The sequence below is a fragment of the Cryptomeria japonica genome, chromosome 3 (genome assembly GCF_030272615.1).
Source record: "Cryptomeria japonica chromosome 3, Sugi_1.0, whole genome shotgun sequence".
NCBI classification, from domain to species: domain Eukaryota; kingdom Viridiplantae; phylum Streptophyta; class Pinopsida; order Cupressales; family Cupressaceae; genus Cryptomeria; species Cryptomeria japonica.
This window is the reverse complement of record NC_081407.1, coordinates 354,164,688-354,177,041: the sequence shown is the minus strand read 5'-3', so window position 1 is coordinate 354,177,041 and position 12,354 is coordinate 354,164,688.

Here is a 12,354-nt window from a genome sequence, read left to right as displayed (position 1 = left end):
TGTTCACGTCAGGTTCACCAAAATGTAAAGTGGAAAATCGCGATCGAACCCTAGTTGCTCTCCCCTCTTCCAACTCCAAAGAGAGAGAAGGGAGATTCACTAGGGTTGATGGTTTTCACTTAGGGGAGAGACTTTACATTCAAAAGAGGGGTTGAAACCCACAAGATCCAATCCCACACAATGCAAGATTGGATGATAAATGTGTTTCAAGGGTTAAGAAAGCAAGGCTACCCTCTTTTGTAAAGAATGTTGATAGAAGAATTAAGCTAGGAATACATAGAAAGTGACAAAGATTCGCTTATAAACTGAGATAGGGATATAGGATGAAGTTGCGGACCTGGAATTAGCAGTAAAATGTTGATACGACGCCGTCTTGCAAATTTGAGCAAAAGCTGACGGGACGATGGCGCCCGACGTGCACACGGTCCTCCGAAAAATCCGCGAAACGAAGGGGGATCTGTTCGTCTTTGCACAAGGATTCCAGATCTTCAATTTCAGCCGCGTACCTGCAACCTACACACAGAAAAACAAAGACGATTGGGGGGTTAGGGATTAGGGGTTTGCCCTTAGGTCAAACCCCAGTTTTGGAATTAACCAAGAAATGAGAAATGCTGTAAATGTAATGTAAAACAAGTACTAATACCTTGTTGTAAGGATGTTTGTATCCTTATGTGTGAAGGTATAGATGTTGTTGTTTGTTGTATTGTTGTATGTTGTATGTAGCATGTAGTATGTGATCTCCTCTTCAATGGTTGAATCCTTGTCTTGAATGCAACACTTAGCCTTGAATGGAGACTTAGAATGATCAATTGCTTGAAAGAATGCTTGAATGTTTGAATGCTTGAGTATAGTTTCCACGTTTTGTCCATCATCATATCGAATGAAAGAGGAAAATGTAGTTTATATACTTGTCAATTAGGGCTGATAGACTGATTTTCCTGACCTTAGGCCGACCAGGAAAGATAATTTTCCAATTTGCAAACATAAAGACCCAAAGTCCAAAAGAGACTGGGCCCAAAATAGGACCCAGGGACCAGGGCGCTGGGCGCCATGGTCCTGGGGGACCAGGGTGCTGGGCGCCCTGGTCCTGAAGGACCAGGGCACTGGGCGCTCTGGTCCCACCTCCCGGGATAGCAGGGTGCAAAGGAGGTTCAGGCCAGGGTACAAGAAAATGCAGTTTTCAGTGTCATAATCAGGTTTCGGGGTCTCCATTCAGGTTCAGTGTTGCGTCGCCATTGTGAAGACCCAAATGCAGTCGAAATTGCAAGTGTCGCAATTTGAGGACGCTACAAGAAGAAATTTGATGGACAATGGATCCAGTCTTAATGTTTGTAGTGTTGAATTGTTACAAAAGATTAATTTGGACACTTCTCTTATTCAACTTGATTCTCTTTCTATTTGTGGCTTTGTAAATATTACTAGAGATTTGTTAGGTACTATAACCTTACCCTTTAAGATAGGTCTTGTTATTTTACCTATACCTATTCAAGTCATGCCTGATAGACTTACTTATGACCTTCTTCTAGGAAGACCTTGGATTCATGCTATGCAAGTTTCTCCTTCAAATATTGATTGCAAAATCAAATTCATTTATGAAAATGAGATGTATTCATTGGAAGCTGACACAAATTTATAGTCTTTCTTGAAAACTTCATTCAAATCTCAAAGTACTTTGAATTCTCCAATTCCTCTCCAATAGAAGCTACACCACCATCTCCTCCTAAAGATACATTTTCACTTGAAGAAGTACTCTTAGAAGATGATTGGGGGTCATTATATTTTACACCTTGTTTTGTGTGAGAATATAAAGTCCCTCCAAAAGAATCTAAGACCAAGGAATATGATATGGTAGAGCCCAAAAAATAGTCAACTTTATCTAAACAACTTAGTAACAATTTTGTGGTTTCTTCTAAAAATTATTCAAAACCTTCTTCTACTTCATCTCCTTATGACATTGAGACATATGAAGCTTCACCATATTGTTTTGATATGGTATCTCTTTATGGTTTGACTTTCACATTCTAGCCTAAAATGGATATAATGCCAATGGTTGTGGCCCAAGTGAACAATGGATTAGAGTTCCTTTTGACAATAATGTGTGTGAAACTTCATTTGGTCTTGGATATAATCCTTCAAAGCCCACCAAAGCATCCAAAAAACCATCTCTCAATGTGAATGCTATGTTTTCTTCTAAATATATTTCTCTAGTCAATCCTCATCTCATTGATTCTAATTCTAGTTCATTTGTGCTTGATATATTTTCAATAGATGACTCATTAGTTGAGTTCTTAGGGGTTTATGATAACCTTCCTTGATATCACCATAATTGTAGATTTCCCTATTGTTTAAATGCTAAATAATACTTTGGAAAAGATGTTGAATTACATGATGAATAAATGACTCAAGAATTACCTCAAACAATAGATATTACCCAACAAATAAATCTTCTTAAAAGCAATAATATTGATATTAAAATGGATTCTTACAATGGTAAAAAAATCATTAAAATTCAGAAAATCCTAGAAGATAGTGAAAAAGAGGAACATTCTTCACTTTTACATAAATTTGGTAAAATATTTTCTTGGACCTATTCAAACATGTCGGGTATTGATACTAAGATTGTGACTCATAACATTGTGTTAATTCCCGATGCTAAACCCATTAAGAAAATATAAAGAAGTCTGGAAGATGAATCCTAAGATAACATTTCTCATTAAGGTAGGGTGTAAAAAACTCTTGGAAGTTGGCTTTGTTGGAATCAATGAACATTGAGAGGGTGGGGGGTGAATCAGTGTTTTGTGATTCGTAAACTTATTAAACTGATTCTTTAACCACCAGATGCATAAGAATGAAAGTAAAGTGTAGAAACATAAACCAATCAACCACAAAACCATAACACTAGAATTTTTACGTGGAAACCCGAAAAGGGAAAAACCATGGTGGTATTTGAACCCATAATATTATTATACTATGGCTAGGAGTATGATAATATTGCATAAGGGGAATGCACTTGCATTCAGGCACACTGCCTAGAGCTCACTGATCAAATAAAAAAGAGGGCTACAGCCCAAAGGAAGGCTCACTACCTTATAAGTGATCAGAAATTATTACAATAATGAATGAACTAAAGAATAACATATACATATTCCAAATAGCATTTCTAGTTAGACTCAATTTGACTTATGCAACTGTTTTGTCTCTCTGCTCTGTTTTCCTACTCTATCATATAGTGGAGCACCAAGATCTTCAATCACTTTCACCTAAATTTTCACATTTGCTCATAAAGACTTCTCATAATCATGACATCATCCAAAATGCTTAACCAAATTGATCTTATATATCCACACCAACAAGATAGATCAATTCTCATGTCGGCTTCCAAAAACCACATAACACACAACATGAAATGTGTAACCAATGAGTCAGCTCAATCTATCCACAAATCCATATGTGGACCTAAACAAAAAGATAAAAAGATTCATACATGTCGGCCCAATCCCCTCAAACATGAAACCAATCACTGAAATCATCCCAAAGATTCCACAACACACGTTACACCAAAATATCTCCATTCTAACTGAATTACCAGATACCAAACCTTCAATCTCTCTTATGATTCAACACCGGATACCGAGATCACAAAATAAGCTACCTTGAACCTCGAATCATCTACCTTTATCACCACAACCAAAATCAAGATATGCACACTATACACATGTTTTGTCGGTTACTGTGTTCCACCTTCTAGACTTATGTCTCATGAACAATATAACTTCCGGTAAATCAAATCTATGTACACTAGATATGATTTCTGAATTGAGTTTCCATCAATGACAACTCCTAAGCACTCCTCATGCATCAATCTTCACTGAAATAGTGTCTCTTGCCAACAGGCTTTATTTGTCCCATCAATTACTCTCCTTGGATTTCAAACACTGTTGTAGTTGATAAGCTTGATAATAAGATTAGAATGTGTATTGACTATTGAGATCTCAAGAAAGCTTCCTTGAAAGATAAATTTACTCTTCCGAACATTGATATGATAGCTAATTTTATAGCTAGTCATGCTTTATTATCCTTTATGGATGGTTTCTCTAGGTATAACCAAATTTTTATTAATCCCCAAGATCAATATAAAGTAGCTTTCACAACACCTTGGGGTATGTTTTTTTGGGTTATCATGCCTTTTAGATTGAAGAATACCATTCCAACTTATCAATGTGCTATGACTATTATCTTTCAATGTGCTATGACTATTATCTTTCATATGAGTTATGTTGTTAATTGAATTTTAAATTAAATTTATCTCTCGAAAAGTGATTAAAGGCCAATCCTTAATTTGATCAGTTGGTTGATGCTCCTACTCCTTTTAATCTACCTAATCAAGACTCGTCTCCTAATTATCTACACTTCCCTTAAAGATAGATAAATCTTAAAAATTATATTTCAATGGATCTAGGTGTTAGACTACTTTGGGTGCAGGTGTTATATTGATACCTCCTTCTAGAAAACCAATTCCATTATCTTATTGTCTTAATTTCCTTCCCACTAATAATATTGTTGAATATGAAGTCCTTATCTCTGCATTGAAAGTGACTTTATCCTTTAAAGTTGAACACTTGAGCATATTTGGTGATTCATAATTGATTATAAGACAAGCTATGTGAACTTATCAAGCTAAATGAATTAAACTCTCTCAATACCATGGCTCAGTCTTATCATTGTTAAATAAATTTGATTCTTGCACTATAGATCCTCTCCCACGAAAAGACAATCAACATGTGGATGCAATGGAAACTATAGATTCCCTTATATCCCTCAAAGACCCTTCTATGGCTTATCAAATCATCATTCATAATCTCTCTTTACCCAGTTTTTATGATATCCCTAGTGATATTGCTTGTTATTATACCTTAGATTTAGATGAATGGTACTCATACTTTTTAATATTTGCATGACGGTAATTTTCTTGATTCCACAAATAAAAATGCTAGGGATCAAATTCAAAATCTTGCTACTAGATACATCATATCTATAATTTCTTTTATAGAAGAGGTTATAATGATCTTCTCATGTGTTGTCTCAACAAATTAGAGATTCCCATTGCCCTTAGAGAAGAAAGTAGAGGCCCTAGTGAGATTGATAACTCAATGATGAATAGATAGTACCAAAATGGTACTGAGAGGGGGGGGGGTGAATCAGTACAGGCAAAAACCTCAATCTTAGACCAGTTTGTTAGTAGACACTGTGCTTTGACAGACAAATAGTAACACCGATCGTAAATAGAGTACAACCGACAAAACCCAGAATAATTGAGACAAGCATAAACCGGTTGACACTTATCTTTTCATACATTCTAATACATCATTTCCATTTCACCCTAGTGCATGAACAGGTAATCTATTATCAAAAGATATATAAGCAGCTAGATCAACATGATTTACCTTCAGACACAAATCACTCAAACCATCACAAGAATATCACCACACATGACACATAGATTTTTCACGTGGAAACCCAACTGGAAAAACCACGATGGGGATGAATACCCACAAGCTATTTTTGAACTCTTTAGAAGTCCGCTCTGTTAGGAGCCTTGTCCAGTTAAATACTGATACAATAGGAATTGTTAGGAACCAATCTTGTTAGGGATCACTCGGTTAAGGGATGGCTAGAATACCCAGTTAAGGGTTAAACCCTATTAGAGGTTACCTTGTTAGAGGATTTCAAGAACTCAATGGTTTTGAGTCACCCTGTTAAAGGATTTACAACAAGTCGGTTAAAGCTACCATGTTAAGGGATTTTCCAACTATTGAGGTGGTTAGAGATCAACAGGTATTACAATGATCTGGTAACAACACTCAATGCCAATGCAGATCCACTTTAGCTCCTCTTCACCTTCTGAACTTACACTCTGTAGGTATCACTTCTCTCCTCTAGTCTGGCAAGAATCAAGTATCTCTTCTCTTGGATACATACACACAACTTTTGCCAACAACCTTAGAAAGGAACACAACATCGACCTTATAGGAAATAGATAGGTCGGTAGCATAAACCCTAAACCCTAAACCTATTAGGTTAAGCAATTCAAACAGTTCAATCCTAACCATTAAGCATATTGCATAAAATGCAACAATCTTGATCCAATCTCAAGACATTCTCTATCGTTCGTTTTCCACCGATTTCATGGCGGTTGATAACCCATCATGCGTTATCACCGTTTATAGGCTTCACACATTCCTAAGGTAGATGGGAATAATCTCCTTCATGCAGGACCCTTCACGTGCATAAGGCTGATGTGGAAACATGATCTGTTCTTTGTTACAATGCTAACTCATCACACAAAGTCAATGGTTGAGCCACACAGGCTTGAAGCACTTCAACTAGAAACCCTGAAGTTGAGACTTCCAACCGGTAGTCATACAAAGCTTCCATGTGCCCGTTCGCATAACCACATGTCGGTTCACCTTAAACAAACACACCACTTCACTTTGGCACAAATGCCGGTTCACAGTGTTATACCAGTTCTCTTCTCTTCAGCATATTGAGATCAATGACAACATACAATGTCATTATGTCCTCATATCAGTTCACATAATGCTAACAGAGATTGCTTGTTGTTATACTTTAGATTCAGATGAATGGTACTCTCATACCTTTTGATATTTGCATGATAATACTTAAATATTGATTCCACAAGTAAAAATGCTAGAGCTCAAATTCAAAATATTGCTACTAGATACATCCTTCTCTATAATGTCCTTTATAGAAAGGGTTACAAATGTATTCTCATGCATTGTCTCAACAAATTAGAGATCCCCATTGCCCTTGAAGAAGCTCATTCAAGAGATTGTGAGGGGGAATTCTAATAGTAAATCTTTGGTTCAAAGGTTGCTTCGAATGAGATACTATTAGAAAACTATGGAAATAGATTCCTTTTCCTTTGTCAAAAGGTGTTATCAATTCTAGAAACATAATAATTTGATCCATGCTCTTGAATTTAGAGCCCAAGTTTATTCTTGGTCATTGGAGTGTGTAATGCCAACAATCTCCCCCTTTGGTATTGATGGCAACACTCATGAGAAAAATCCAAAATTGTATCCAAAAATTGAAGTCCAAAAATCTTACCAAAACTGTGTGCTCCCCCTAAGCAGATGATCTCTTCTGATGACCATTTTTCTCTGTCTACTACCCCCCCTTTGACATCAATGACAAAGGTTGTCAAAATTGTCAAATGAGTGCAGTTATCAGCTAGAACCTTGTAACCAGTTGGTTACAATCTGGAATAGGTCTGCTAATACAAAATTTAGGCTCTGAGTGAACCTGTTGCTATCCTTTAATGCTACCTCTGTTCTCTAAATAATATTGGTGAGGTGATGCATTTTCTCTTCTAGTGTCTTTTGTCACTGAATAAGTACCTTTAAGATCTCTTTCCTCAAAGAGATGAGGTTCCTCGATTTCAGTGCGACCAAAATCATGAGGCAACCCCACAAAACTGGTCTATTTCATACCTTACGGTCTCTGGGAGAGCTTAATCAACTTCATCAGTTAGCTCGTTGAGCTTCTTGCTTTTCATTTTTTAGTGTTTTCTTAGTTTTTCTAAGTTTGCAGTTTTACCTGCAGTTCGGACTTTAAAGTCCAAACTGCAGGGTCTTGTCCAATGTGCGTTTGCTAGGTTTTGAAGCCTATAGTTTAGACTTTAAAGTCTAAACAATAGGTTGTCTAGCTGGGGAGTGCATGTCAAACTTTAAAGTCTGACTTGCACAGGTTTCTAGCCTACATGTTGGACTTTAAAGTCTGACATGCACTGCGTGTTAGTCATTAATGCAACATTAATGGTTAAATAAGAGGTTTATTTAATCACTTTTCGCATGACTTTTCTTCATTGTTGCTTGTTTCTTCTTCTTCTCCGTGCACCCTCCTTCATTTTTGCTCACCGCAACTCAAATTGGATCCCGCCATCATCGATTTTTTCCCCAAATCACTTGTTGCAAAGAAGGTAGGGTTTTTATTCTTTCTTTTTGGGTTTCTTTTCTTGTTTTGTTTTATCTTCCCATTCATTTTTCCTTGTTTTTTTTTCTTTGGGTTTTGCCTTGTGTTGAGAGGACAATCGGACTTTAAAGTCCGATTGTTCTCCAAAGTCATCCTTCTCCAAGCTGCACATCGGATTTTAAAGTCCAGTATACAGTTGGATGGAGGAATCTCCGCATATCGAACTGTAGATAATTTACCTTCACATATCATACTTTAAAACCCAATATGCAAAGATGTGAAGTTTTGGTTGACATGTTGGGTTTTAAATCCCGACATGTCAACCAATTGTTTTTACCCTAGCACATCGAACTTTAAAGTCTAATGTGCTGGTTTTGCCTAAGGTTTTACCCTTGCACATCAGACTTTAAAGTCCGATGTGCTATTGATCTTCCCCAGATTGTACATCAGACTTTAAAGTCCGATGTGCTGATAACTTACCCCGAGTTTGCACATCAGACTTTAAAGTCTAATGTGCTAATCAATATTATTTACCCTCGCACATGCAACCAGTTTGTCCTTTGGGTTGCAATGCGCTTTCATTGTAATTTTCATATTGTTGTTTTTCTTCATTTTCTAATTTGGCTGGTCGAAGTTACACTCATGGGCAGCGATTAGTAGGAATTGTTGATCCTACTTTTGAAGTATTGCAGTAATTTAATTTTCCCTTTGTGACACCTACATGGATGCTTTCTCCTTTGCAATAGACATGAAGTTTTCCTCCATCTGCATGATGATCTCCCATACCAAGTGAGGTGTCAAGTTTGCAAGTTTCAGTTGTTCCACTTGCAAGTCATTTTGTAATACCACCCTATAATCCATTAAGGATGGCTGCTCTTGGACCTTGGGGTATTGCTTTTTGTCCTTTGAATTTGACCGCACCTTTGCATGAACTTCCCAAAGGTACGCAAAAAAATTTACCCAAATTTTTGGGGGATGGTTCTCAGCACCCGGATGAACACATTGCTGCCTTCTACATCACATTTGGAGTCCTAGGAGTTGAGCATGAAGATGTTTCGGTGGGACTATTCATTGAGACTTTGCATGGAGCTGCTGCTGATTGGTTCTCTCATCTTATGAATCCTTGTATCACAAATTGGGCAACTCTCAAAACATTGCTTGAAGCAAGGTTCAAGTCTGCCGAAGATGATCATGCATTGCTGGCTCAGTTAACTCAAATGAAGAAAGAACCTTAGGAAGCTATGCATGAATTTGTAGAAAAGTTCAATAGATTGCACAATCGCATTCCAGTTGATTCACAACCAACCATTGGAAACTTGAAATGCTTCTTCATCAACGCTCAATTGCCAGAGGTGAGCTTTCTTTTGCGAAGGGATAATCCTATAGATTTGGATGCTGCACAACAATTGGCTATATCAGTTGAAGATGATCTTATCCTTGCTAGTAAGATAAGGAGAGATCCCAATAGGGTTAGAAATAATCAAATTGCTGATTTACCAATTCCTTCAATGAATTCTGTTGATCCCATGATACAAAAGTTAGCAAATGAGTTGTTGGCCCTTAAGAAGCAAATTTCCTCACAAGGAAATACTTCTTATCCTGATGTTTCGAGAAGGACTTATCCAAACAATGCTTCCAATTACGCTACAGGATATTATGAAGTTGAACAGAATGATCTTCCCTCTTTTGGTGAAGAAGATGCCAATTCGCATCAAGAAGATGATGTAGAGTTGGTTGGCGACTCTAATTTTAGGTTTATACAATATCAAGAAGATGATATGCCAGACACATGTGATAGGGATATCTTTGTAGTATTCACCCGTTCACAAGCACGGGCAGCTCAGCCACCTGTCATTGCAAAGAGTGATGATCCTATTCAAATTAAGGACTCTCAATGTTTTCCAATTTCTATTGCGAAGTGTGGGACTCTCATACCAAATCCTGCAAAGGACAATGATATCTCAATGGATGCCATGAAGGATAAAAGTGTAAGTGATTCTTCAACTGCTATCAATTTTTCTACACTTGTCAATTCTTCTACACATGCATCAAAGACTAGTGTACCTAATATTTTAAATTCTCAAAATGAGAACCCAAATCCATATTTGATGATGAATTCCTTTCAGTCATTTGATATTTTAGACCATGCTAAGAAAACCAAAATACAAATGTCTGAAGTTGAATTTTTTAGGTCTAATCCAGATCAATTTGACTATTTGGTCAAGTTTGTTAAAGAAAAAGATACTACTCCTAGTAATCTTCCTAAGTCTAACTTACTTCAAAACAGCTTAGTAACTTCCCCTTCTCTTGTAGAGAAGATAGAACCATTCTACATCTCTTTGTTAATAAATGGTTATAAGCTTAGTAACTGTGTAATTGATTCTGGGGCATCTGATAATGTTATGCCTTCAAAAGTTGCCAATGCCCTTGGCTTAACTTTGACCAAAACATTTTGAAGGTGTTTCTCTATGGATAGCAAGCAACTCCCCTTGAAAGGTCAAATCAAGGACACACAGTTGCTTTTGCTTCATTCCCAGAAAAGAAGATTAAGATGACAGTACTGGTAGCTGATGTGCCGACCTCCTATGGTCTATTGTTGGGAAGAAATTTTTGTAGAGATGTTGAGGGAGAGTTAAACATGGATATGATTGAGGCTCGTATTCCTGTTAAAGGAGTTGTCCAAAAGTTACTTCCAAAAAAATAATCAAAATACACTGTTGTCAAGTCTGACAATCAATGGGTATAGATTCTTTTCGAATCATCAGGTATGGGTAATTATTTCATGTATGCTGATGATGGTTTAGAGGTGGCTCCTCAAAGTGAAGATGCCATTCCACTAAATGATGTTCCAATTGATTGTGAAAGTAGTGTTACAGAATCAGGAAGATCTTCAACTTCACAACAAGAAATTCTTAATTTTGATACCATCAGCATTGGTAGTCCAGATGATGTTTGGACACTAGAGTTTGATGGCAGTTGTTCTTCTATCGGATCAGGAGCCGGTATTGTTTTGGTTTCTCCTAAGGGTAATCTTTTCCCTTTCTCTTTCAAATTGCAGTTTGATAACACAAATAACACTGTTGAGTATGAATCACTTCTTTTGGGAATGAATGTTGCTCAGAAGAAGGGAATCAAGAACTTGCATGCTCAAGGAGATGCGGAGTTAATTGTTTGTCAAGTCCAGAACATATATCAAACTAGGAGCGATAGGCTACGACATTATCGTAACCAAGTTTGGGATTTGATTGAGGCATTCAAGGCCTTTGATATATCTATTGTCTCTCATGAATTTAATGATAGAGTGGATTCATTGGCAATCTTTGCAACTTCTTTGGTTCCTCACAAAGATTTTTCAGGATCAACTTATGTTGTTGAGTTAGTTTTCAGACCAAGTTTTCCTGACAATTCTGATCATTGGCAAGTATGTAATGATGATCATCATGTAATAAATTTTTTGCAGACCGCTGATAATTTTGATGATTTGTACTTTGAAGGTAGTCATTGCCTTTCAAAGGATGAAATTGAAAGTATTGATGCATAAACGGGAGAAAAATTTCTGCAATTAAAAGGAAACAAGATCCCCAAGGGTCTAGTTTCTCTAGAAAAGCTTTTTGACAAACATGATCGTTATGTTAAAAAGCAACAAAGATCATCTGCAAGATCAATGGAATATGAACAAGTAAACATTGGGACTGAAGACAATCCAAAAATGATCAACATTGGAAAGTGTTATTCACAAGAAGAAAGACTGAAATTTGTTACATTATTACAACAATATGTTGATGTCTTGGCATACTCCTATGAAGATCTAAAGTCTTTTTGTCCCAAAGAGCTCCGCCATGACATTCCATTGAAACCAGGTATTACACCTTTCCATCAGAAGCAAAGGCAATACAACCCAAATATCTCAGATACTATCTTTGCTAAAGTACAAAAGATGTTGAAAGCAAGGATAATCTTCCTCATTCATCATTCTTCTTGGATAGCCAATATTGTACTTGTAGGTAAGAAAAATGGTGAGATTTAGATATGTGTTGATTTCCGAAACTTGAATAAGGCATCCTTGAAGGACAATTATCCTTTACCTATCATGGATCATGTCCTACAAGCTATTACTGGAGCAGAGATGATGTCCATGTTGGACGGATTTTCGGGTTATAACCAAGTAGAATTCCTGGAGCAAGATCAACATAAGACTGCATTTACTACACCTTGGGGTACCTTTGCATATCACATGATGCCTTTTGGATTAATAAATGTGGGAGCAACTTTCCAACGTGCAATGGACTTGGCCTTCCAAAGTTTTCTTGGTAAGTTCATTCTAGTCTATTTGGATGATTTGACTATTTATTCTAAGGAACG